Source organism: Cricetulus griseus, chromosome 2, assembly GCF_003668045.3.
Source record: "Cricetulus griseus strain 17A/GY chromosome 2, alternate assembly CriGri-PICRH-1.0, whole genome shotgun sequence".
Taxonomy (NCBI): Eukaryota; Metazoa; Chordata; class Mammalia; order Rodentia; family Cricetidae; genus Cricetulus; species Cricetulus griseus.
This window is the reverse complement of record NC_048595.1, coordinates 16,263,768-16,290,650: the sequence shown is the minus strand read 5'-3', so window position 1 is coordinate 16,290,650 and position 26,883 is coordinate 16,263,768. Positions and strand designations below refer to the sequence as shown.

General features: G+C 45.1%; 1 protein-coding gene across 5 annotated transcripts in view; it reads right to left on the bottom strand.

Moving 5' to 3' along the window:
- Zbtb40 (zinc finger and BTB domain containing 40) overlaps nucleotides 1–26,417 on the bottom strand; it is a 72,555-nt gene extending 46,138 nt beyond the window's left edge. For 3 of the 5 annotated variants that reach the window (XM_027399750.2, XM_027399752.2, XM_027399754.2), the window contains exon 1: nucleotides 26,246–26,416. The gene's annotated coding sequence lies outside the window, so the exon portion shown is untranslated. Of the gene's footprint in view, nucleotides 1–26,245 lie in introns of all 5 variants that reach the window. The other 2 variants (XM_027399753.2, XM_027399751.2) reach the window with 2 other exon arrangements.
- Between the last annotated feature and the right edge of the window lie 466 nt (nucleotides 26,418–26,883).

Below are 26,883 nucleotides of genomic sequence, written 5' to 3'. Positions count from 1 at the left end.
TGCCTGCATGTATGTAAGTGTACCACATGCCTGCAGTGCCCATGGAGGCCAGAAGAGAATATGGAATCCTCTGGAACTGCAGTTGTGAGCCACCATGTAGGTGACGGGAATTGAACCCGGATCCTAAGCTGAACAATAAAAGAGAATGGAGGTAGTTATGGCCAAGAACAGTCAAGGACAGGCAAAGGCTACTCAATGAATGCATAAGCTGATAATATTAAAAGTAAAAAAAAATACTAAAAGTAACAGGAATGCTAATTTCAGAATAGACCTTTGGCAAAAAAAAAAAAAAAAAAGCACACTGAGGTGGTATAAAGTCATCTTTTCTATCACTACAGACACAGAAATGCTAGATAAAACCCACAAAAATGCTTTTAAAATACATAGAATACATAGACAAGTTAAAAAAAAAATTCCCCAGGCACCTGAAAATGAAAGAGACATCAAAATCAAAGCTAGAATAGTAAGTGGGAGTTGAGACCAGTGGCCCCATGGGGGATTCAAGCTCATGCACGGGCCCTGGACTTGAAGGGCGCTGCAGTAATACAGGCAAGAGATGAGACTTCCAGCAGGCAGAAGACAGGGAGCAAGAACTGAGACCGGCATGAAGCCCAGGGCTCAGGCCCATCCCCCATGCTAAAGCAGTGCTGAGCACCAGGAAGTAGACAGCAGCAGCTACTCATCTAGACCTGATGCAGAGAACCACACACAGGCAGTGCCACACAAGCACAGCCAGCATTCTGTGTCTTATAGGAATCGCAATCTGAGAAATTACCACAAAAACTCATCTCTGGTATGCATCAGAAGATACTGGGAAACTTTCATAATCCAAAGCAAAGAGACTCACACAGAGAAATAGAAAAACCCAGAAAGGATGCTCGCCACCCCAGACCATGTGAGAAACGCAGACAAGCAAGGCAACTGTATACAGGGTAACAGAAGAAAGTTTCAGAGAGGACCTTTGAAGTGGGGGTAAGAAAAGACTTCTTAAATAGTGCCCTACAAGAAACAGGAGGTTCATATTGAGTATAGATATCAACAGAGCTCTCCACAAAGTTCACAAAAGGGAGATAACATCTGCAAAGTTTAAAGGCATCAAGGAATTTATAACTAGAAAATATAATCTTAGAGAAAAAATTTGAAATCTGAAGGGGAAGGGGCAAGCAAAGTGATTCACAGGCAGTGATGGTGTTATTACAAAATAATGATTCATTTTGTTTATTAGCTCATTTTATCCTCAGAACACTTAAGGAGGCAGACACTGACACGATCCCTTCTTCAAAGCACATACTAATACTATGATCTTTAGTGATGAGAAGACTGAGGCCCAGAGAAGTTGGTCAATTTCTTCAAGGTCAAACAGAAACCCGCAGCAGAATCTGGGTTTAGATTATCACCGGTGGGTATGTAATTCATACAGCTGTTCTGGGAAGGAGATCTGATAAAGAGTTCAGGAGACAGGCAGCACACATATGCCTTGCAGACTGGGAAACATTCTCCTATGCACACACAGGCCCATTAAGAAACAGCACTGGCCGGGTGGTAGTGGAGCACGCCTTTAGTCCCAGCACTCAGGAGGCAGAGGCAGGTGGATCTCTGTGAGTTCGAGACCAGCCTGGTCTATAAGAGCTAGTTCCAGGACAGCCTCCAAAACCACAGAGAAACCTTGTCTCGAAACCCCCCCCCCAAAAAAAAGAAGAAACAGCACTAGCTGGCTGGTGGTGGCGCACGCCTTTAATCCCAGCACTTGAGAGGCAGAGGCAGATGGATCTCTGAGTTCAAGGCTAGCCTGGTCTACAAAGCGAGTTCCAGAACAGCTGTTACACAGAGAAAGTCTTTCTGGGGGTAGGGGTGTTAGAAAACAGCACTCACTGAATTGTCTGCGGTAGAGAGATGGAAGGCATTTGGAATGTTCAAGACCGAGAGACTAGAACTGCAAGGTGTACACCACGGAAGATAGGCCACCAGACAGGAAGACATCCTGTCACTGAGACATAGACATGGGCAGATCTTCAATACCCAGTAGTGATTAAAAATAAAAACCAAACCAGCAGGATGAGACACAGCAGGCAATACCATGAACACATGTTACAAACACATCAAAGGATATTATGTATCAGTCAAGACCACACACAGAACACACATACAGTCACACAGACACAGACACAGACACACACACACACACACACACACACACACACACTCCCACACACACACACACACACACACACACACACACACGGAGGTATCGAATTAGTCACAGAAATCCATTCACTGCTTATTAGATTAGACGGAGCTGAAGAGAAAGGTACTCACTTGAAGAGAAATCTGAGACAACTGCTCACAATAGACAGAAGAGTTAAAAGGACAGGAAACCAAAGAGGAAAGCTAAGACTGTAGAAGAAAGAATTCCAAGCCTGACAGGCATCTGGTGGGCATTCTAGATAGAGACGTGCCGAGGACATTTAGGGAAATATATCATTTCTGAGAATTTTCTAAAATTAAAGACAGCGCTGGGAAAATAGCTCTCATGTAAAAGCTGGGCATGGCCATGTGTGCCTATGATGCCAGCGTTGAGAGATGGGATGGCAGAGACAGACAAATTCTGTTACCCTAACCCACGTGGCAAGCTCCAGATTCGATGAGAGACCTGTCTCTGGAGAATAAGTCAAGTGATAGAGCAGGGTACCGACAACACTCCTTGGTTTCCACCACATTGCTAAGAACATACATGGGCACAGAGCAACCTCTCAAAATAAGTAAATAAAATTACAGCTAGACATATGTCTTTAGAATAAAAATTTCAAAATATTAATTAATACAGAAAGAATTTTAAGCAAACAAAATGGCATGATGAGAATGGCAGACACATCACTGACCTCCCAATCATGGTAATGGTGTCAAAAGAGATGGAGAAGCAGGGATAGGCCTATAAACCAAGCATGATAAAGATGATAAAGAGCCATGTGAGAGGAGCCTCAAAGTGTGAGACTAGGAGACCATCAGTGACAGAGCTGTTGTGAGGGAAAACGAATCAGAGAAAAGAGATAAAGTAAGACAAACAACAGCAGCAAAGAAAGCACAAAGCTCCCAGCTCAGCTAAGTAAGAAACGTTGACAGTACTGAGAATCAGAAACTCTTCTGTTGGTGAAAATGTAAAATAACCATTTATGAAACTGCACAATTTATACAGTGGAAGAAGAGGCTCCTGTCTATACAACACCATGGATGAATTTTAAAGAAACTGCCAGAGAAAGCAGACACAAAAGAGCATCTGGATGGTCCTGCATACGAGATACAAATGTAGGCAAAGCTGATAAAATCAGGTGGTGGTATCAGGAGTGAGAAACATGGGAGAACTCTGGCAGAATGGAGATGCTCTACATCCTTTTTTTGCACAGTGGTAATTCCTACTGCTTTCTCTTTTAGAGTGCCAGGCATAGAAATCAGGGCCACCACTGAATTATCCCCACCCCCACCCCATGAGTTGGGTTTTACAAGCAAATTTCATCAAATACAGACTGGGCATGGTGCTTCATACTTTTGATCCTAGCACCTAGGAAGCAGAGACAAGTGGATCTCTGTGAGTTCACAGCCAGCCTGGTCTAGAAATCAAATTTCAGACCATCCAGGGCCACACAGTGAGATCCTGTCTGCTCCACCCCCTAAAACTAATTTTAAGCATAGAATACTTAAGATCACTAACACACCTACAACCCCAGCTACCAGGAGGCTGAAGCTGAACTTCTGAGTTCAAGACCAATCTGGACAACACAGTGAGACCCATCTCCAAAAACAAACAAGACAAACCGCTGATGCTGAGGGGTATAGTCTCAGACACCAACCACTGACTCTGGGAATTAAAGATCAGCAACATGGGAGCTAAGAGAAGTGAGACTAGATTCATTTTCTGTAAGAAGATGCCCCAAATATCACTGGCTTATTAAGCACTTGGTGACATGAAAAAATAAAGGCTAAGGCTAGGGATGGCTCAGAGGTAAGGAAGTCCCTTGCATGAGACCCTTGGTCTGATCCCTTAACAATGGACAGAAAGAAGGGAGGAATGTATAAACCAGAGGTATAAAAAAGAATAAGGAAAACATGACTAATTCAGTAGTAAATGAGGGAAAAGGTAAGCAAGGGAAGTATACTAAATAGAAACAAATTAAGATGTAAGCAATAAGCTGGGCATTGGTGGCGCACGCCTTTAGTCCCAGCACCTGGGAGGCAAAGGCTGGTTCTCTGTGAGTTTGAGACCAGCCTGGTCTACAAGAGCGAGTTCCAGGACAGCTTCCAAAGACATAGAGAAACCCTGTCTTGAAGAAAAAAAGAAAAATGTTGGAAGCAATAAATCCGTGTAAGTATTAGTAATCACAATAAGTAAATAGGTGACAATTTTCTTGTCAAGAAGTAGGTATCCTCTGCTTAAACTTTTAAAAACTATATGTGTGTGTGCATGCATGTATATGTCTGTACTTAAAAGTGTGTGTGTGTGTGTGTGTGTGTGTGTGTGTGTGTGTGTGTGTGCCTGTGTGTACCTACACTTAAAATAGTGCTGTGTATAGTAAGTATTAATGAATGAGCTATTTTTACTACCCTGAGGTTGTGAAATGTTTAAATAGTTTTGAAACTAACCTTCTGGCTTAAGTATCAGTCTTGAAAGAAACAAACTATACAGCCTTTGCAGACCACTCTGGGAATGTGGGCTACAGAGAGCCCAGAGCTCTGGCCAAGCTACACTTGATAAACAAATTATACAACCTATACAACCTTTGCAGAACACTTTCTGCTACAGAATTCTGTTACTAAGTAAATGCGTGTGATGAGCCACACAGATGCAACTTAGGGGGAGGGAGCAATACAAAGTCCAGAGGCTAAGCTACACTTGCCACAGCTCCAACATGCTCTTCTGTTTCAGTCTAACTCCCTTTGCAGGAAGTTCCATGGAGAGAGAATAGAACACTCACTACAGTGTGATTTGGGAGGTAAAGAAACTTACAACAGATCACTGAGTGTTGAAATCTCTAAGTCTTGAAGATTGACACAGGAGCAATATAAAGTATGTTACAAAGCACTTGCAGAAATTGCTAGGCTGGGGAAACTGTCAGAGGTCCCATGGGGAAAACGTTTAAGCAACAAGAAAGAACTCCAGAAAGAAGGATGGTCCTCAAAGGAGTGCTTTAAAGCCTCAAGAAAAGGCTATACTGACTCAGAATAAAGACACCAGACAGAAGAAACTTAATTGGCTGAGCCAAGTGCTGTATAATGACCCAAAACACAAATGGGAATTCAACACAAAGCAGAAAACTAGGCCAGCTTTCTAAAAGGGGCACAAAGAATATTTATTTAAATTTCTATCCTGACTCCTTCCAAAAAAGATTTGGAAGTCTCGGGTCCCTTATGTTCCACAGAACACCAACCAGAGAAGGGAAGTGGGTGCAAAGCCATTGTTCGGAGGGAAGGTGACATCTCTTTAAGGGACAGGGAAGGAAATAACCCTGAAGATTCCAATGTCCAAATACACTGTAGAATTGAAAAAGTTCTGCCTCCACAGCCGCAGGCAAGTTCCCCAGCAAGGCACCAGTGAAGACCTCTGCTGCCACTACCAGAGAGAAGAGCACCAGATCTCCTGTACTTATTTTCCCATGAGTCTAGGCGCAGGAGACCACACACCATCTACTTGGCATGCTGCTAGGTGCTATGTGGGAGCTAGGCTGAATATAAACCAAGACCCTTGTCCACAAGGAGCACATGGTCCACCCAGCACAGGCAAAACTGAAAACAGAGCTCTCAAATGGGCTCAGTCTGTAAGAGACCAGACAGAGGAAGGGGAAGAAGAGAATGGATGGGCATGGCCCCCAGTGAGCAGCCAGGAAAAGGAAAAGGAAAAGGAAAAGGAAAAGGAAAAGGAAAAGGAAAAGGAAAAGGAAAAGGTTGGAGCTGTAATTGCCACTTAGGTGTGATCACAACAGGTAAGGACAAAGATCAGACACACTAGCCAGAGGTGACACTTGGGCCCATTTCTTGAAGGGGTCTCACGGCACTGTACCAGACACCAGTGACACAGGCCTCCAATACACCATGTGACAGCAGCACAGTGGGTGTGACCAGATACAGAGCAAAGGGTAGAGCCTCCAAAACAGGAAGAGTGAAACTGAGTCAGAGTGAGAGTGAGAGGTGGGATGATGGGTGGATCCAGGAGAGGGACCAGCAGCAAGGTCAGATGACCTGACATCCTACCCACATTGTCTATTAGTAGCCACCTGCAGGTGTCTAAAGGCTGGATTTCTACTGCAGGAGAGAAAAGCTACTCCAATTCTTGGTCAAGGATCGTCAGTTTGGGTACCCTACTAATTCTACCCCTTGCTTTATTGCTTTAGTGATAATTCCCATCTCCTCTGCAGTTTTGCTTTCTGTCTCAGGCCCTGGGCTCTTTGGCAGCCAGAGAGCCAGGGACCTTGGAGAGTCTTTTCCATTGCTTTCCTGGTCTAGGAGTTCATTACTTTATCTGTCACGTACTCCTGTCACCCGACCAGATGACCTTAGTCCAATCTCCTCTTTTTCAAGGGAGGAAACTGAGGTCCTGAGAGGCTGAGCTGCTCTCTGATCCTAGTCTGCCTTAACCCTGTGGCTATTTAGTATCTCACAAACAACCAGAGCCAGGTGAAATAGCTGGCACTCTCAACATAATTAGAGCAAAGATCACACACTCAGAGACAAGAAATGGGGGATTGCTCCACACGAAAAGATGATTTAAAATGTAAGGTATCTGAGGAATCAGCCGAGTTAAAAGAGAAGCCCTGGCAATTATTTCTGAGAATTCGAGGAGGATTGGTGAGGTTAGAAAAGGGTAACTGTAGCTTTCAGCAGGCCTGGATTTCTCAAGTTCAAAAGCAGCTGTCATTTGGTATCTTCTCTAACACGGAGCGCCTGATAGGCAGAGCTGCAGTGTAAGGAATGCAGATTTCCCTGGGCCACTCCGAGGTTCATGTTGTTTCTCTCACATGGAATTGTTTCTAACGTTACCATCACCATCATCATCACTCTGCCCCAAAGGCTAGTGTTCTTTGGTTTCAACCCCAAATGTAGAGCAACACCTCAATGGGCCAGTGGTCTTTGGTAAAGGCCACTGGGAATTGCAAGCAGCCACAATAACTCTAGAGAACTCCAGCACGGAAGGGTCTAAGGGCTGGCCCAGGCCCAGCACACACCTTCAGGGATTTGGGAGGCTATCCCTGAGCAAGAAGATGCATAGATACATAGCTTGCTTGTGTACTGGGATTTACAGCACCCAATCCCATTTACCCCATGTACAGATGCACACTAAGGCACCAAGATATTAAATAACCTGTGAAAGGGCCAAAGAGCTAATGAATTAGGGCCAAGTCCTGACTTAAATCTGGGCCTCAACAGGCAAGGCCATGGTTATGTGCTCTACAATGCAGGGCCACAATAGTTGCTAAAACTTAGCCATCTACCCCCTCTGCAGGCAACTCTCCTCCCACAAACTGAGCTGTCAACTACGGGTTACTTAATGCAGGCACCCCCAGGAGACTGGTCAGGGGACCCACCATATATATCACCCAGCACCTCAGGAGACCATGTCTTCCCTTTCATTCTCCATTTACTCCTTTGTTAAGGTTCTAGCGATTAAACTAAGGGCTTTCTAGGTGCTAACTGAGCAAATGCTGTACCACTGAGCAACAGGCCCAGCTCTTGTTTTCTTAAAACAGGCTCTTATACAACCCATACTGGCCTCTCCAGTGCCACTATATCTGTGGTCAATTTTTCTAAATTGCCAAGTCATGCCTCCTTCCAGTATTAACAGCAGACTGCTCTTTCTTTTTCATATTCTACCAATTTATATGAGGCTGTCACTTTTCAAAGAATCGCTAATAGCCACCATAAGGATGTACCACACTACCTTTCTAAGCACTTCTTAAGCTCTTTAACACTAACAACCCAGTAAGGCAATAAACTCCATTCACAACAAGCTCTGACAGTGGAGATGTTAAGTAACAGCCCAAGGGCACAGGCAGTCAATACCGGCAGCGAACATCTGTCTGACTTGAAACTCAAGTCCTCTCATCCACCACAGCTACTTTCCAGGCTTTAATGTGCCCAAGAATCACACAGGGATCTTGTCAAAGGAAATTCTGGCCCAGAAGTTCTAGTGTGAAGCCTGAGATTCTGCACTTCTAATATTTCCAGGTGACACGGATCCTGCTGGGAAGACAGGTACTGTCTGCCACGGCCTAACTTCAAATCACACCCATTCATATCTAATTATTTTCAATTATATTAAAGCAACATTGCATGTCTATGAACTTACAAGTCATTCACACATCCCTCCCTTTTGCACTGGCTCTAGCCAAAACAAGAACAGGAATAAATCTACAGAATACAGAGAATTCTATAGCCAGGCTGGCCTTAGGCAAACAGCTCCACAGCCTGTTGGCACCAACCCAAGCGCCTCTGGCCTGCATTCCAACAACCTGGTCTTCCAAGATCCTCTCACTTCCCCAGCCACTGCCAACCTAACTAGACCCAACAAGGTTCACTTTCAGGGTGAGCTGCTCCTTACCTAAGGTGAAGAAAGTCACTGGGACCTGGGTAGGCCTCTGAAGAATCACCGATGGCACACACAAGCCATAAATACATGCAGAACTAAGTACAGTGATCAGATCTTGGCTCATGCCTCTAGACCTGACCTACTGTGGCATTTCTTTCCTAAACACAATGCATCTGCCCTTCTCCACACAGCTCAACTTCTCGGCAGCCTACTAGCGGGATCCTGAAAGCTGCCTGCCACAGCATTCAAGGCCACTGTTCTCTTCTATGCTGTCAGAACTTAAAACTCAATATTGCATGCTGCTTGGAATTTGGCAATACTGGGAGGGTTTCAAAGGACCTGACCCCAGTCCCTCTCCTCATTCAGCTCCATGTCACTCAGTAGAACAAATTTCCTATCAGAGACCACATACGTGCAGCTCCTAGTTGTCCCTCAGAAGTGAGTTTCAGCCCCCCAAAGTAGCTGGAGAAGCCAGTCATATCTTCTAAGTGCTACTAAGGCCGCCTGCCTCCCACGTGCACTTGGTGCTTACTGGGCTCCTGCACAGCACACATTGTTCTCGACCTCTAACTGTCAGGTTTTCTGTGTAGGGCTAGCTCCAGACTCCTAGGACAGGAACCCCTCTCATCAAGGGGATAAGCAGGAGGTAATTAAAACATCGTTTTTTGGCCAGTCCATTAGACCTGTCCTTTTCCAGATCCTTAACTTTCAAATGCCAATGCCAGGAGAACAGGACTAACGCCTGGTGTATGCTGAGCGTTTTCTACCCTATTTAATTCCCCTAACATCCCCATCAGATGGAAAGTTTACTATTTCCAGTTTACAGTGGAGGAAATTGGTATCCAGCAAGGGAACTTGCCCAAGACTGCACAGGAGTCATTAATTTTGGGCACAGCTCAAACATGCAGATCTGCCTGGCTCCCTGCCCTTTAAAAAATTATTTTATTTATTATTGGAGAGTGGAGAGATGTCACAGCATATATGTGGAAGTGAGAGGACAACTCTGTGGAGTCCTTTCCTTTCAGCTTTATGCAATATCCTAGTTAACTGTCACAGCCTAGAGTGCTGCAGAAAGGGGGTCTCAGTTGGGGGTCTGCCCAGATCAGACTGGCCAATGAGCATTTCTGTGGGGAATTGTCTTGATTGTTAATTGATGTAGGAGAGCCTGACCCACTGTGAGCAGCAGCTTTCCTCAGGCAGTTGCTACTGGGCTCTATACAAGAAGGCTAGCTAAGCACAAACCTGTGTGCAAGCCAGCAAGCAGTGCTCCTCCATGGTTTCTGCTTTCAAGTTTCTGCATTTGAAAACTCAAGTTTTCTAGCTCCTTCACTGTTTTCTCTAAGTGACAGACTGTGAGATGAAATGAACCCTCTCCTCCTTAGCTGCTTTTGGTCAGTGTGTTTTATGACAGCAACAGAAAGGGAACTAGAACATATGGCGCACGGGATGAAGCTCAAGTCACCAGACTTAGAGTCCGTGCCTTTCTCCACTGCGCTGTCCTCTCAGCTCCTGGCTCCCTGTTCTCACTTACAGCCTCACTTTCTCTGGTTGTCAGGGTTTCTGGGCTCCCCAAGTCTCTCCCAGGAGAGATGAAGTAGCCAGCCTGATGGGAGTGCTCCCATTTGAGGAGCCTTACTGCACTTTGCTAGAGACTGAGTGACGCTATGTATCCAGGAAAACGCTCCTGGCACAGGTCAGCTAGCTGGCTGCCAAGAAACTTCCCCAGATGGCTTGAACTTAATTTACCAAAAGGTCTGACTTGGCTATCAGCCTTGCAAATACACAAACCCTAACCTTGCAAAGTCTCACAATTGGCTGGACTTGAGGAACATAATAACACATGGGAGCTATGCCTATTCTTTGCAGTTATCTAGGAAAAGATGCAAATAACCGGAGCAGAAATCACCAGAAATCCATTTACAAATCACAGAAGAGAAGAAAAGGAAGTTGGCTCTATGGAACTGATATTTAGAGAAAACCCTGTAAATCATCTTAGTCATTAAAGTAAAATCCAGCAGGCAAGTTTTAGAGTCAAGGTACAATGCCAAATGACAGTATCTTGTTCTTTCTGCCACTGAGGCCCCATACTCTTCTGCAGTCTGGTCTCTCCTGTGACAGGTGCACACAGGACTCTGTTGAGCACTGGTTACAAGCTGAGGTTCTGATGGCTCCATCAAGAAGGAAAGGAGGACCCTCACTGACTTTGGCCAAAGTCTTTCTTTTGCTCTGAGCATCTATCTGTAGCAGATCAGATCTCACTGTCTTCCAAGTTGCCTAAGGCCAAGGAAGCTCCCAACTCACCTCAAACTCACCTTCATCCTGTCCCCTTCAATGTCGCCAACCACATTGGCTGCAATAGACTCATGCCTCATTCCCTTTCTGCTCCCTCACCCCAACTCCTTGGCTTTTCCACATGCCTCATTCACTTACCACTCAGCCTACTTACCATCATTCATCACCAGATTAAAACTTGGAAATTAATTCATCAATGTATACCATCATGAAATGATCATTTATAAGAAGGTGATGAAAGCTGGGTGTGGTGGTACCTGCAACCTCAGCCTACAGAGGCAGAAGGATGGTGAGTCGGATGTCAGCTTGGGCTACCTAGCAGGATCCCATCAAAAACAAAGAAATAAAACCCAGAAAACTATGCAATTGGATTATGCTTGGAGACTACATAACTTAACCATATTCATTCATGGATGAAGAGACTGACAGAAATTAAGTGGCCTGCCCAAGTTGTTTATGTATCTAAGTGATGCTAGGGCCAGAATCAGGATCCTGGTTTCTGGATCTTATGTTTGTTTGTATTTGGGCCAAAAATAAAACACCCAACTTTTAGCAAAACAACAGAGGCCCTCAGCAGGGAGGGCCCTGTGTCATAGCACTGGACACGTACACAGCACATTTTTTACTCCCTCTTTGACTGTGATTAAAATACCAACCAATGGGACTGAAAAGATGGCTCAGTAGTTAAGAGCACTCACTACTCTTTCAGAGGACTTAAGTTTGATTCCCAGCACCCACATGACAGCTCACAACCATCTGTAACTCCAGTTCTAGGAAACCTGATGCCCTCTCTGGCCTCTGTGGGCATCAGGCATGCAATTGGTGCATAGACATGTGCACAGGCAAACACCCATATACATTTTTTTAGAAATTAAGAACATGAATATAATCTGGGGGCAATTAAATCAGAAAGGTTTTTCAATGGTAATATTTAACTAGAAAGGAATAGTTAGTTCTATGACATAGGACTCACTGTTAAACTTCCTTGGAAAATTCCATGACCTGGGTAAGTCACTTTAATTACTGAACTTTAGCCTCTTAACAGTGCTGTAAACATTAAATACTCAGTGTTAAAGAGTGTGCATGTATCTCATGTAGCCCAGTCTATCCTCAAACTAGCTATGTAGCCAGTACCTTGAACTTCTGTCCCTTGTTCCTCTACCTCTCAGAGCTGGGATTTTAGGTAATGGACCACCAGCTTAGATGCTCACATTATTAAAAATGCCAGCATGTTAATGCAAAAGAGGAACAATGAGCCAGGCACTCACACCATGTTGAGGAAGCACATACTGGCAAGGCATGTGGAGCCTACCTGCTCATCTAGAACTAAAAAAATGTCTTTTGACAGTATTGGGGGATGGAGAACAATGTATTTACTTATGCCCTGCTTGACTGTTTTACCTAAATGAATTTACATATCAAGCATATAATTACAGAAAATGAGTAATCCCTGATAGAAAGAATGCATACATCATTTAGATTCATTCAAGGATTCCGTCAATGCAAAGGAAGTGAAAAGTTCACCTGCACTGTATTAAAAGCAACAGTATTAATGGTAAAAACAACAAATACAAAACACTCTGAAAACTTAAAATACAAGAGATTTTAAATAAACATGGTATAGAGCCATATTGGGGAATATTATGCAGCCATTCAAACAGGCTGTTGGCTGGGGCATCAAGAGTATGCTTGCTTGGCTAGCATGTATAAGGGCCTGGGCTCAACATTCATCATGGCCAAAGTTCTCTATGATACCAAAGGAAAAGTAACCAGAGACAATAGAGAACCTGGATATAATGTTATTGATGGGCAATGTTCTTCTGTGTATATGTTTGTCTTACTGGTTGATGAATAAAACATTGATTGGCCAGGCAGGATGATAGGTAGGACTAGGAGACAAGGAGGATTCTGAGAAGTGTAGGCAGAGAGGAGTCATCATGTGATCCCAGGAAGTGACATAGCCGGGCAGAAACTGCCACTAGCTAACCATAGAGGTCTGGAGGTCTGTACAGAAGGGCAGGAAGTGACATAGTGGGGCAGAATCAGTATATAAGCAGGGACAAACAGGAAATCGCTCTCTTTTCTTCTCTGTGGAGAAGAGTCAAGATGTAAGACACCAGAGGAGTAAGAGGTCCCTGACCTTTCTCCAGTAAGATAAGACCACATGGAGATACTTAGATTTATAGAAATGGGTTAATGATTAAGAATAAGAAACCTTAGCCAAAGGCCATCAGCTTGATAACTATATAGCTTCTGTGTGCTTTGGGGGGGGCTGAGAAGGGCGATGAGATCTAGCCAGGCCAGAAACATTCACGTTATACGTCATCTTAGCTTTTCAGTGCCAGGCATGGTGGCACACACTTATGATCTATGTACCTGGGAGGTGGGGACAGGAGGATCAAGAGTTCAGGGCAGCCTAGGCTACATAAGATCTCACAAACAAAACAACCAACTCTTCTATACCAAAGGACACTACTGTGAAAGTAAAAAGGTGACTCAAAGAACAGAAACATGTCACTTAGAAATCATCAATCTGAAAAGGACAGTATAGCAGAATTAGCTATGGACCAATGAGCCAACCAAAAGCAAGGAAAGGATTGGACAGGTGTGTCCTTTAGGCCAGGCGTTATGGCCAATGTGCACAGGAAAGGATGTGTGCCAGGCTGTAAGGAAATAAAAGGAGGGAAACCAAGTGCAGCTGAGCACATGCTGTGGCTGGAAACCTACAGAAATGCAGGTGGGCACAGAGACGGTGCAGCCGCCTTGGGAAACAATTTGGAAGTTCCTCAAAATGCTCAATACACTCACCAAATGCGGTGGTGCACACCTACAATGTGCCACTCAGAAGGCTCAGGCACACAGTGAACGCTCTGTCTCAAGAAAAACACCACACGACCCAGCAGCTCCATTGCTAGCATGAGGCAGCTGAAAATTTACATCCACACAGAAACTTCTGCAATGGTATGAACCGGAACACTAAACAGAGCAGTGCTGACAAGCTAATGCACGCACATCAGCACAACACACATCTACAAATGGAGTGATATTCATCCATAAAAAGAAGTGCATGCTACATACTGCATGAGAAACTCACAGAGACTGCAAAAGTGAGAGTGGTCACCACACTGCTGGGAGGAGATGGAGAGCGACTGCCACAGTGATCTACAAAAATGGTCCTGAAATTAGCAAGTAATGGCTACAGACATTGAACCATACAATTTAAATTGAATTACATCTAAATAAATTAGAGCTAATAAATTACATTTAAATAAATTTTCTGAAAAAATTAGACACTTTAAGATTTTATAATAGTGTGAGGGAAATGCTGCTGCTGCTTCTTTTTTTTTTTTTTTTTTTTTTGTCTAATTTTTAAAGACAGGGTCTTACTGTGTAGCTCTAGCTGGCCTGGACCTTGTTAGGTAGATCAGGCTGCCTCAAACTCACATAGATCTATCTGCTTGTGCCTCCTGAGTGCTGGAATTAAAAGTCATGTGTAACCACACCCCAAAACACAGGGTTTCATGTAGACTGGGCTATTTTTCAACCTCTGATCCTCCTGTCTCCACTTTGAAAGAATTAGCATTGCAAGCATGCACCACCATGCCCAGTGTGGAAAAATGTTTATCTACTGAAAGGAAAACAACCAGTACTTGATGGACTCTAGTGCAAGTGTACTTTAGAAGCATGTGTATGTGAATATGTATTTGCAGAGAGAATACAAAACATGGTGGTTATTCCTAGGTACTGTCTTAAAAGAAGATTCACTGTCTTCTTCAAGTGGTTCAGAATGCATTTGATTTATTTATGGGTGCTGGAGAACAAATCTGGGCCTCCCAAATGCTAGTGCTCTACCACTGAGTCTTTCCTCCAGCTCGAATATGTGCTATATAGTCAGGGTATTTAGAAATTAGGAGGCTAGAGGTGTAGTTCAGTTAGTAGAGCACTTGCCTAGCATGCTTGAAACCCTGAACTCTAGCCCAGCACCATATAAACAGTATGGGGTACATACCTGTAAACATAGACCCAGGACTCAAGGAATAGAAGCAGGAGGATCACAAGTTCAAAGTTGACCTTGGATCCACAAGTTTGAGGTCAGTCTAGGATACATAAGACTCTGTCTTTAAAGGCAATTAAAAACCTTAGAAGCCCAGGTAAGCCTGTGTGGGTGGCTTCAGTCAGGGTCTTCAACACAGTTCACTCACTAAACATTTACACTCCTGCTGTGTACCAAACACAGTAAACAGGACACTGTGTCACGAGGGAATTTCCTTAAGTGTAGGGTGGGGTCTAAGCCCACAGTGCATCGGGAAAGAAAAGTTGTAAATTCCTTACATTACCTACAGACGCCTGACTGCACCTTTCTAGGGTGTGGGGGTGTGTTGTTCTTTCTCCCCAGGTGTGGCTTAGTAGTCAAACCAAACTACAGTGTGGTATGAATTCCAATGGGAAAACAAACTATGATACAAATTATGGAATCTATGTGGCCTGTGTCCTCACCTCCCAAACAGGGCTACTGAAAGGCTGGGTGAGCACAGCCAAAGCACTGACTGTCAAGAACACAGTATGTCCTCAATCAATCAAACTGCTGCTACCCACCAGTGTCAGCACCACCTTCTCAGGTCCTCCAGGAAACAGAGACCTGAGAAAAGGGAGCTGGAGAGATGGCTCAGTGCTAAAGAGCACATCTGTCCTTCCAGAAAAGGGTGACTCACAACTTCCTGTGACTCCAGTTCCAGGGGATCTGATGCCTCTGGCCTCCACCGGCACCAGTACAAATATACACTAACCCACACATATACACATAATTAAAAATAAACCTTTAAAACTATTTAAAATTTTAAAAAAGAAAATTAAGGATCACTGGGAAGGCTGCTTTCCACAACTCCAAGCTGAGAACAGGCATCTAATTCCTTCCCTGCCTCTAACAACCACCCTAGGCAACTAATTGCTTTTCCCAGATTCTCTCAATCCCTAATGAAACTCTTCTTGAGGCATTCCACAAAATACAATGATGCAAAAACATCAAAATAGCATAGCAAACTGCTCACACCCTCTTATCGTCTAATTCTGCACGCCTATTACAACAGAAGGAGGCTCTACAGGACTTAAGTGCCTTTCTGGGCTCTGCAGGACTTAGGTGCCTTTCTGGGCTCTGCAGGACTTAGGTGCCTTTCTGGGCACTGCAGGACTTAGGTGCCTTTCAGGACTCTGCAGGACTTAGGTGCCTTTCTGGGCACTGCAGGACTTGGGTGCCTTTCTGGGCTCTGCAGGACTTGGGTGCCTTTCTGGGCTCTGCAGGACTTAGCTGCCTTTCTGGGCTCTGCAGGACTTAGGTGCCTTTCTGGGCTCTGCAGGACTTAGGTGCCTTTCTGGGCTCTGCAGGACTTAGGTGCCTTTCTGGGCTCTGCAGGACTTAGGTGCCTTTCTGGGCTCTGCAGGACTTAGGTGCCTTTCTGGGCTCTGCAGGACCTAGGTGCCTTTCTGGGCTGTGAAGGACTTAGGTGCCTTTCTGGACACGCTGCTCTGATCCAGTTCATCCAAGATTACTCTTCAGACACCACTGCAAAATCCCCTGAGCAGCACAGACATCTAATGAGCAACTGGGGATTGTGACTGCATTATACTTAATGCCAACTTTTCCATCTTGCAGTCAAGAGTCTCAACAAGCAATCACTGCTTTAATGCTTTCAAATCCAGCCTCTTAGGTGTACAAAAGACCCTTGGCTTTGTCACTGATAGGCCTTTTGCTCTGACCTGAAAACCTGGATGACTTACAAGTTCTCATAACTTGATTATCTGAATACATCTTTCTTCAGCAGGGAATACATCTGGACTACACATTTAACACAGAGCCAAACTCTAACCTCCAAATCCCCATCTAATGTACAAATGAAAGCTCCCTGGCAGGGACCCAGTATCCCACTAAGCACTGTGGTTCCAGAGGCCATGTGCTCAACAGCAAAGGTCTGGAGTGTGCCCTCTAGACACAGTGGCTCAGGGGTGAACACCAGCTTCGTTCCCTAATGAGCTAAGACTTGAAGCAGGTTGATTATTCTTGGGAACTCAGTTTCCTCCTCGGTAAAACGGGCGGGGCTTGCCTCATGAAGTGTTGCAAGTTGATACATATCAACAGCTCCAGTAGCATCACAGAAACTCATCAGAGTGAGCTGGTATTGCCCAGTGCAGGGCACTGCTTCAAGGAGAGAAACATAAAAGTTCCCCTGCTAAAATGTCTGTTTTTATTACTGTGCATCATCATTTTAAGTTATATTTTTGTCTTTGATATATGTGTCAGATATTCTATAATGGCTTTTGAGAGCAAAGACTTGATACAGTCCCACTGCTCATCTCACACAGCTGATTTGGGATGCAAGCCCGCTAGGAAAGGGAGACACAGGATAGTCTGAGATCTCTCATAGAGCACCAGGCTATGATCTGAGAAGTTTCATACAAAACCCAGCATATAATGGGAATGAGGAATTTCTCAGGTGACCCTGGTTCACATTTCATACCTAAGTGTTTTATCTTGCAGTTCCTTGATGATGGAAGTGCAGGAAGATCCTTCCTGTTTCCTATCTTACAAATGTAGCTGCATCTCATGGTAATTGGTCCAGGACATCCTGTGGACACCTACCAGGTCAACAAGAGCTGGGGATTAAACCCAGGATATAAATACTGAGTATAAATACTCACCCCAGCCCTAAGCCCATATTAAATTCACAATAATAAATAGTTGCTCCTTGGTACCCATTTGTATTGATTCTAGTCTGCCACAGTTATCAAAGCCTTTGGATGCCCAAAGCTCACAGAACATTCTGAAGAACTCTAAATTGTTCCTGCACATCCTTCTGTAAGCTTTCATCTCTTAAAGATGCAAATACTATGTAAACAGCTGATTGTCCAGGGAAGGAAAACTCTGTACATGTTCAGAACAGGTGTATTCTTCCCCAAATATTGCCAATACAAGGTTGACTGAATCTAAGGATGAGAAACCCATAGGCAAACAGCAACTGCATATTCTAAATTGCAAACAATGAGGAAGACAATCAGGAAAGATGAAGACAGTTGTGAGGTTGCCATGGGACCCATCTCCATCTATAGTAGGTAACATTCAAACGTTTCTTGTATCCTAGGCATGGTGGCAAGTGCTGTGGTCTTATACAATCTCTGCAAAACTCAGTGAGTCAGTTACTAGTATTAACCTCTTTCTTCTGAGGCTATGGAGGTCTGGCAAGATGAAGGGATTTGCCCAAATAACCAAGTCAATGAATGGAAGTCAGTAAATGAACCCACACTGTCTGATGCCGGAGATGAAACTGTTTCAAGGAAATTATAAGGTCCAAGCCTGAGAACCTCAAATTCAATGAGCCTTGGCATCTTAGTCTTCTCATGTCTGGACAGCTTGCTGCTGCTCAAATGCATTGCACGCACTCAATAAACAAGGTGGGTTGTTTGGTTTTTTTCAAGACAGGGTTTCTCTGTGTAACAGCCTGGCTATCCTGGAACTCAACCTGTAAACCAGGCTGCTCTTGAACTCACAAAGATCCGCCTGCCTCTGCCTCCGAGTGCTGGGATTAAAGGCATGCGCCACCACTGCCCAGCACAGCAGAAAGCGGGTGTGAAACTCCTAGATTCCATCTCCAGCACCAGTCAGACTGGGGACATGGGAAAGCCTACTTATTCTCTACTGTGTGATGCACTGGCACAGCGTGGACCATAAATGTTCTCACAGGCTCACAGGCTGATGGCTTGTACTTCAGAATAGAGCCACTGGGAGCTGGTGAAAGTTTAAAAGGTGGGATATACGGAAGTCTGGCACTGGGGTTTATCCTAGAGGGGATAGTAGAGTCTGTTCCTCCACGTACTCTTAGCCTCACCACAGGCCCCAAAGCAACAGGGCTAACCACCCATGGAACAAACCACAAAACTCAAACCTCCAAAACAACAATCCCAAGCTCTTCTCTTTATTCCTTGCTATCTCTCGGGTGTTCCATACAGCCCCACACTCAGTTTCCCAGCGACAGCTGTAAATTGGGTATGCCTGTGTACCCAGTAGAGCTCTCCAGAGCTCAGGCCAATGCCCTTCACTGCATAGACAAGACACTTTGCTCTCAGGGAGCTCATGGCCCAGTTGGGGAGAAGAGCCCTCTCTCTCTGCCTTTTCTTCCACCTTTGTAAAGAATGGAAGCACAGAGCAACTCCAGACACCCGCCTTTCTGCACCATGTCCTACTGCAATGCTCAGATCATTCGGCCCTCAGTACCCTCTGTGTGAGCTCCACGGAGCAACGGAGCAACGTCATTCTCCTCTCCTGTGCTGGTAACTTCTTCCTTTGTCTTTGAAAAACTGGGAATTGCTTTTATCTCTAGCTTTCCCCCAGTCCATCACAAGGGAGTATAACAAGAGGGTTATCTTAAGGAACTAACAAAAAAAAAAAAAAAAAAAATGCAGAAGTGTAGCTCCTTCACTGCCTTTAACTCCAGCAAAAAGCCTGTGGGATTCCATCGTTATTTGCTCAAAAATGTTCAAAGAGAAACACAGAAAATTTCATCCTCACCATTCTGCAGCCCAGGAAAGAAACCCAGAACTCTAGGGGCCAATTACTCCACCGTCTGGACTTTGACCTTCAGAAGTCTCCCTCTGGTTTTAACCTGACAGGAACTAAGGGCATCTGACAGCAGAGGGCCAGCTGAATGAGCAGCTTGTGTCCAGGGTGGTCATACTTAATGACTGCCAGGCCCTCAGAGATACACTCGGAAGTTGCAGTGCCATGCCAAACCTACAGGCTAATCGAGCAAATTTCACTGTCACTTACTTTAAAGTTGCTACCTTCGTGACTTTATGACATCAGGCTAGGAGCTGGGCACTCAGAGCAGGGGCAGCCCTTTGAAAATCAATCACTAACCAATGGCTCTAACGAAACCACAGGGAGGAGCCAGAGCAGGCAGGGCACGTGGAGGCAGTGAAGCATGAGCAAGGCTGGCTGGCGGCAGACAGGAGTGAATGAGCGGCATTCTAGATGGGAGGCTCACACCAAAGCTGAGAACATAGCCAGGCTGAGGACAAGGCACTCCTGTCTCCCTCCCTTCTGCCTTTCCCAGGACAACTGAAGCTGAAAATGTGAAGGGACCTTACACAGACTTAAGCTTAGTTTAGCATTGCAATTCTCCTATGGAGCCTTCAACATGTGCTTGCCCAAGCCTAAGAAGGAGCTCATCGCCTTATCCTCAAATTAACAAATACACTGAGAATTTTTCTTCATGGTTTTAGAAATGGGAACTGGAAGAAGCTGGGAGATTCCAGCTCAGTGGTAGGGTACTTCCTAGCATGGTACTAGGTCCAAAAGGGCCTAGTACCACCACAATAGTAATAATCTTAAAAACAGGACCAATAATTGGAACCTTAAATTGTAAAAATAAATACATTCGAACACCACCAAATAGACTCAGCAGGTTGTATTTATCTAGATAAACATGCATGTAACAATAAAATGAAGAGGTCATGAAGTTGAGAGGGAGTCAGGTGACATAGGAGGAACTGGAGGGGAACTGTGGTGTGGGAATGATGTAAACACAGGACTTGGGTATGAAATTCTCAAAAAACAAAATGTTCAAATAATCAGCACCAAAGTTCTAAAAGCGGAAGTCATTTTGTGCAATGGACAAGGGCCTACTGTGTGGCATTTTCTTTGAAATGAGGATTGGCTCACAGGCTACACACTGTTACTGGAGTAAACCTGAATGGCCCTACTCGTCTTAAGTAAAACTGGTATTCACTGGATTCCACTTCTAGCTAGAATCAGAAAATGTGGCTATCTAAATAAAATAGGTAAAAGCTCCTAGTGGCTGTGAGGAGCACCCAAGACTACATATCATAGTTATGTAAAACACCTAGTGCAGTGCATGACACTGTGTGTGTTCAACAACAGTAATTTTTTATTATGGTATAGTATTTACTCTGCTGCAGATTTAGGAGTACCTGGGTGTGGAAGCAGCAGGGACCTTTTCAGATACAGGTCTTATGGCCTCTCATTGTCACCATCTCTCATTTGCCCCTTTCTAGTTTGTTCATCTAGTTAGTAGGTGGATACTGACTGCTTCCTAAATACAGGACAGAGTGCTAAGTACTGAACAGGAAATGATGGAAACAGACAATAGACGGACCTTTGAGGGAGCAATGTAAAAGGATGAAATACCCTAAAGGGGTATCAATGAAGTATCTGGTTACATGCTATAGGCTGTTGCAACACCCAGGACACAGGTCATAGTAGCTTTAACCAGAGGGGAATAAAGAGGAGCAGAGACTAACAGAAAAAACGGCTTAACAAACAGCAACTTCTACTACCATCTCCTGCTGACACAAAGAGGCAACTGTGTAACCAACTAGACTTTACCATTCTGCAAGGTGACACGTAATACACAACCAACCACCATGTTGTACACATTAAAAAAAAAAAAAAAACATGCCATGTCAATGTAAACAATGTAAAATTAGCAGTGGTGATGAAGCTGTGTGATAGGGTACGGGCTGAGCATATGCAAGGTTCTGCTTTTAATACCTGGCACTGACAAGAAATACACCAAATATTTTAAAAAAGAAGAAACAATCTGGGTTTAGTGGTCCAAACCAGTAAGCCGAGTACTCAGAATGGAAAGAGAATCAGGAATTTCAAGGTTACCCTTATTGGCAGGGAACTCAAGGCCAGCCTTGCACCACTTGAATCCATCCAAGGCCGGCAGGCAGATCTGTTAACAAGGTCGGTAGGAGACACCATCCACATCTCACCACTGTTCTGTAAGTGAACATTCACAAGGCCTTCTGAAGCATGTTACTAGATTTATCCACTTCTGTCTGACCACTTCGTACAAGAAACAAAACCTAAAAAGTACTTTCAAAACTCAGGTCAAGGGTACAGATCTGTACAAGGTGACTGACTGACTGCATGACTTCAGTCTGGTATTACATATGACATTCATTATCAGTTCTGTTCCTTTTGAGGGGTCGAGGACTCCAAGATCTGATTAAAGTGATCGGCTCTCCTCCCGAAGGAATGGCATTCTGGAGGATTCTCGTAGCCATCTTCAAAGGACTCATGGATCCATCGAGAGTCAACGTTTCCCTGGAGATTAACCATCTCCATTTTTTTCACGGATCATCTACACTGTATTTATTCTTTGTAAGGAAATGAATTACTTGGTGTCTCGATTTTGAGGATCTGAGTTAAGTAACATCAGGGAAACAGAAGGAAAGCCACTTCAGTCTGGTATTGCCCTCTGTTCCCTGGAGGGCTGCCAGGCCTCACTGTGTGCGGTCGCTGCGAATGAAATACTGTACCCTCTGCAAAGCTTAAAGAAAATGACAGCTTCATTTCTGAACTTAAATGTCCTTAATATTTAATTCCTTCCTATGTGGTTAGTAGCTTGCTTCTCCACACCATCCAGATGATGGCTTTGGAAGGTAAGCTATTGGAAGTTCAAAAAAGTACATACCCCCAATTCAATTTCCTCGGAAAAAAATCAAAATGCTCTCAGGACTGCGAATTGAGAACAGCTGAGGGGCCAATGTCTTCGACGAGTGTTGGCCCAGGCGGTGCCGGGGAGGGGTAAGGTGGGTACTGAGAATAGGCAACAGGGCATACCAATTTGTTTTCAATCTATTTTACTTCAGTTCAGAGCATCATCACAGACAGACAGCCCAGGAAAACAAGCCGCACTTTGGTTACTCTCAGTCTTCCTCAATCTGCAAATGCAGCTGAGTGTTGCCAAAGTGCGGCTTGTTTTCCTAAGCTGCCGTCTGCACTGATGCTTTGAACTGAAATAAAATAGATTGAAAAACAAATTGGTATGCCCTGGCTCCTCCTGCAGTTTCATACCCTGCTTCAAAGCTGGCGTTACCACCTACTCTTTACTGAAACCCAACAGACCCAAATCACAAAGTAGAAACAGCAAAGCTCAGATGGAAAGGTCCCACCCAAACCCAAAATAGCAATTTAATTCTGGGCTTGCAGTTCAATACTGCATTAACATGCCACTCTGTGGCCAGCTCCCAGCTCCATTCTCTGGCCTGGATGACATCTTCTGATGACATGCCTAACACGGTTATTGCATACAGTATAAAGCAAAACCTGACATTCATTCTTCCATATGACAGCTCCAGCATTCCGTGGATTTAGCACAGCCTATTGTTTCTCACACTCTTGTTCCATTCATACCTATTCAAAGAGCCTGGTGCTTTTCAAGTATTACATACCATGGTACAGATGCTACATTTTTGTTCTTTGAGACAGAGTCTCATGATTCTTGCTTTGGCATCAGACTTAGAGAGATCCACCCTCCTCTGTCTTCTGAATACACAGATGAAAGGTGTGTGCCACCACGCCTGGTTTAAAGGATGCCACTTTATTAAGAAGACAATGGAAGGAAACCCACAATCAACTGTAAACACATCCTGGAGTCACCACCCAGCCTTTCCCCAGAAAGCCCCAAGATAGTGCAGATATTGGGGCTAAAGGTGTAGCTCAGGCTCAGAGTACATGTTTGGTGTGGGGCAGACCTCAGTTCCATTCCCATTTAAATGTTCCCCAAAATTCGTGTATCTCTCATGGAGGAATATAAACAGCCAAACAGTTCTAAGCTTCAAGCACTAAAATGATGAAAGACTTTCTGTGTACACAACTGTATAGCTTGGTTTTAAAACTAAATTCTGGGTTGGTGGGATGGCTCAGTGAATTAAAGGTACCTGCTGCTAAGTCTGTGACCTGTGTTCAATCCCTCATGGTGGAACCATATGGTGGTAGGAGGAAACCAACGCCTGTAAATTGCCTTCTTCCTTTCATAATCATACTGTGGCACCTACACCCATCCACACTCCACACACACACACACACACACACACACACACACTGTAAGTTTTAAATAATTTAAAAGAACAATTAAATTCCACTTGGGAAAGCTGCCCTCTATTTAAACACTGAAGAAATCTATCTTCCCCTTTCCCCAAAGGATAGAAAAACGCACATCCTCCCCACCCCTCATTTTGCTTGTAACACATCTGAATTTCCACCATTATTTAATACACCTGGGGCCAAATTCGGGTTAGTCTTTCCAATTAGATGCAATTACATGCAATACAGCATGCACACCACACTGGGGCAAGAGGATAGGTTGTGTTACTAGTTTGAAACCAAGAAGACCCCATCTCAGAAAGAAAACTTGGAACCTATTAAGATATTTTATCTTCTTCAATAAGCAATACAATTTTTTTGAGGCAGCCCCACTGTCCAGACTGTAAGAGCAGACAAGAACTGTGCAATGTGCCAAGCCACCCAGCTCTACTTGCTCTTGGTGTAGAACAAATTCTCAGATATTTGCTCAATAGATGCTCAAGATTTGTATATTTACTATCTTCGTAAAAACATCGAGCTGTGGTACTGGCTAGCAGCTGAGGCCACAAAAGTAACATGTGGCATTGCTCTTGTGGACCTCACAAGCTGGCAGGAAAGACAACAGATGGAACACAGCATGGCATGATCTGTTTGCTTCAGCTCCGTGCTCCCTATGCATAAACCATGTAATACTGGCCATCTCTCCCCTGGGTAAATGTTAATCCTAACACTATCTGTGTCACAGACTAAGTGACAGTTCAAATTAAGCCTTAGTGCCAGTACCTGGCACAAAGAAATTGCTCAACAAGCATTAACTTCTCATTTTATTGCCATGACACTATGAGATAGGTGTTTGAAATTATTTTTGTCAGACAGGCAGAGGTAATGTACAACTGTAATTCCAACATTTGGAAGCTGGGGCAAGAAGATCTCAAGTTAAAGGCTGCACAGCAAGACCTTTTTTCAAAAAAAAGGAGAAATAATTATTCCTGTGAGTCTGCATATCACCAAGCCTGCTGAAGAATTTAAATTCCACAGTTATCTTGTGCAGTAATACATTTCCAGGACTCCTACCTACACATAGTAGATGCGATTAAATTTGCTTATGCAGCAAAGGTATTAAAAAACAAACAAACAAAAGCCAGGCGGTGTTAGCACACTCCTTTAATTCCAGCCCACTTTTAATCCCAGCGCTTCAGAGGCAGAGGCAGGCAGATCTCTGTGAGTTTGAGGCCAGCCTGGTCTACTGAGCAAGTTCCAGGACAGACTCCAAAGCTACAGAGAAACCCTGTCTCGAAAAAGCAAAACCAACCAACCAAAAACAACTGTTAAATGTTTGAGGGTGTTCGGCAAGGGGTATATGCCTGTAATCTCAGCACTTGGAAGAGGCAGGAGGATCTGGAGTTCAAGGCCAACCTTGACTCAAGAGAAATAAAAGACAGGTTGGGAAACACGGTCACGGAAGAACCATGTCTACATGACCAGTGGGTATAATTTATGCCAAATACTGAAAATTTGTACTTTGAGACTGCTTAAAACAGCTATAACCCATACCAAAATTTGGATATAATCCCAAGGAAGAACACTCCCAGACGCCGAAAATTTACAGTCTGAGGCAACAGGGGACAACGTAGGCTACAGGGCGTTCCCAGTGACAGGCTCACATTGTCAGCCCTATAACCTAGTACACCCTAAAGCAGCTTAATCATACTTCACTTCTTTAGCGAAAGACAAATTCTTGCAACGCTATGTATAAACATAAAGCGGGTGGTCTATTGCACGCACTGGGCGGATGGTAACATCGCAAAGTATGAGAAACTACTAGCATGACCGTGTCGTGGAAGCCAGGATATTGTGTCAATTGCACACTGGCTCAATCTACTTGTGCCTCGGGCCAGAGTCGGCAAACTTCTGTAAAGCGTAAAAGAGAAACTGACTCCGGCTTTCTGGGCCTTCCCATCATCAGAGCCGAATAGAAACCAAGCCCCTCCCGCGCCCAGCGGCGGGCAGGCGGCCAGACAACACATAAACAACCAGCGTGGCTGCATCTCGGTGCAACTTCACTGTGGGGAGCTGACGCTTTATTGCACACGACTTCTATTCCCCCACAACTACTTTAAAACCGGATAAGCCGTTCTTGTCTCGCAGTAAACAAAAGCCGAGAGCAGGGGCCGGGAGGGAGCCCTGGAGTGAGCGCGTCCGCCGGCCCGCCGGCCAGCCGCAGGGAGCTGGGCCGTGAGGCCGGCGCTGCGGGGCAGGACCCCGCAAAGTCCTCCCGCAGGAGCCGACGACCGGGACTACGCCCGAGGTGAGGGCCACCCCCGGGCCGCGTGCGGAGGGCAGAGGCGGCTGCGACCGACGCGAGCCCGGCGGAGCTCGCCACGCGCGGAGCCCGCGGCGCGCAAGGGTCCCGGGGTGCCCCTCACTCAGGGAGTCTCCCCGGCCGCCGCCGCAGCAGGGGTCTCCACGCAGAGTCCCAGCGCCGTTTCTATGGTTACCTGCTCAGTACCGATTCAAACTGCCGTTCTTTATTGACAGCGCCATCGAGGACACGAACACTCCTGCCCGAAGGGAACAATAAAGCTTTCTCCATTCAACAGCGCCAGAGACGCCAAAAGGGAGCCATCTTGGGACCGGGGACGCTGAGGGGGGAGAGGCCCGGATGTGCTCACGCCGCAGTCACGTGCTGCGGGTGGTCTCGCGAGAAGGCGGCGCCTGCATCACGCGAGCACGCTCCACCAGTGGTAGCGCCCCAGGACAAGGAAGCGACCAGTTTTGTTCTTGACCTCTCACCTTCGCCACGGTTCCTCGGGAGAAGAAAGTTTGCCCGGGCCACTCTGAGGTTAGCAGCAGCGAGGGGACAACCAAGGTTTCCTTACGTTTTCCATAACAACAGACGTGGTCACGTGCGGGGCGAGGGCGTGGCTAACGCCAGGACTGAGCTTGGCGTGGCGGTCACACGTTTGGGTATCGGATCCATTGGCACTGGCCGGTGAACGCTGTCCCCGCGTCACATGCAGACCTTTTTGTCCCTGCTGCCGATGCCCGGATCCCAGCTCCCTCTGTGATGACAGCCATTCTATCGGCAGTGACAACATTCACTGGTCCCCAGCGCTGTTGCTGTCAGCTGGACTCA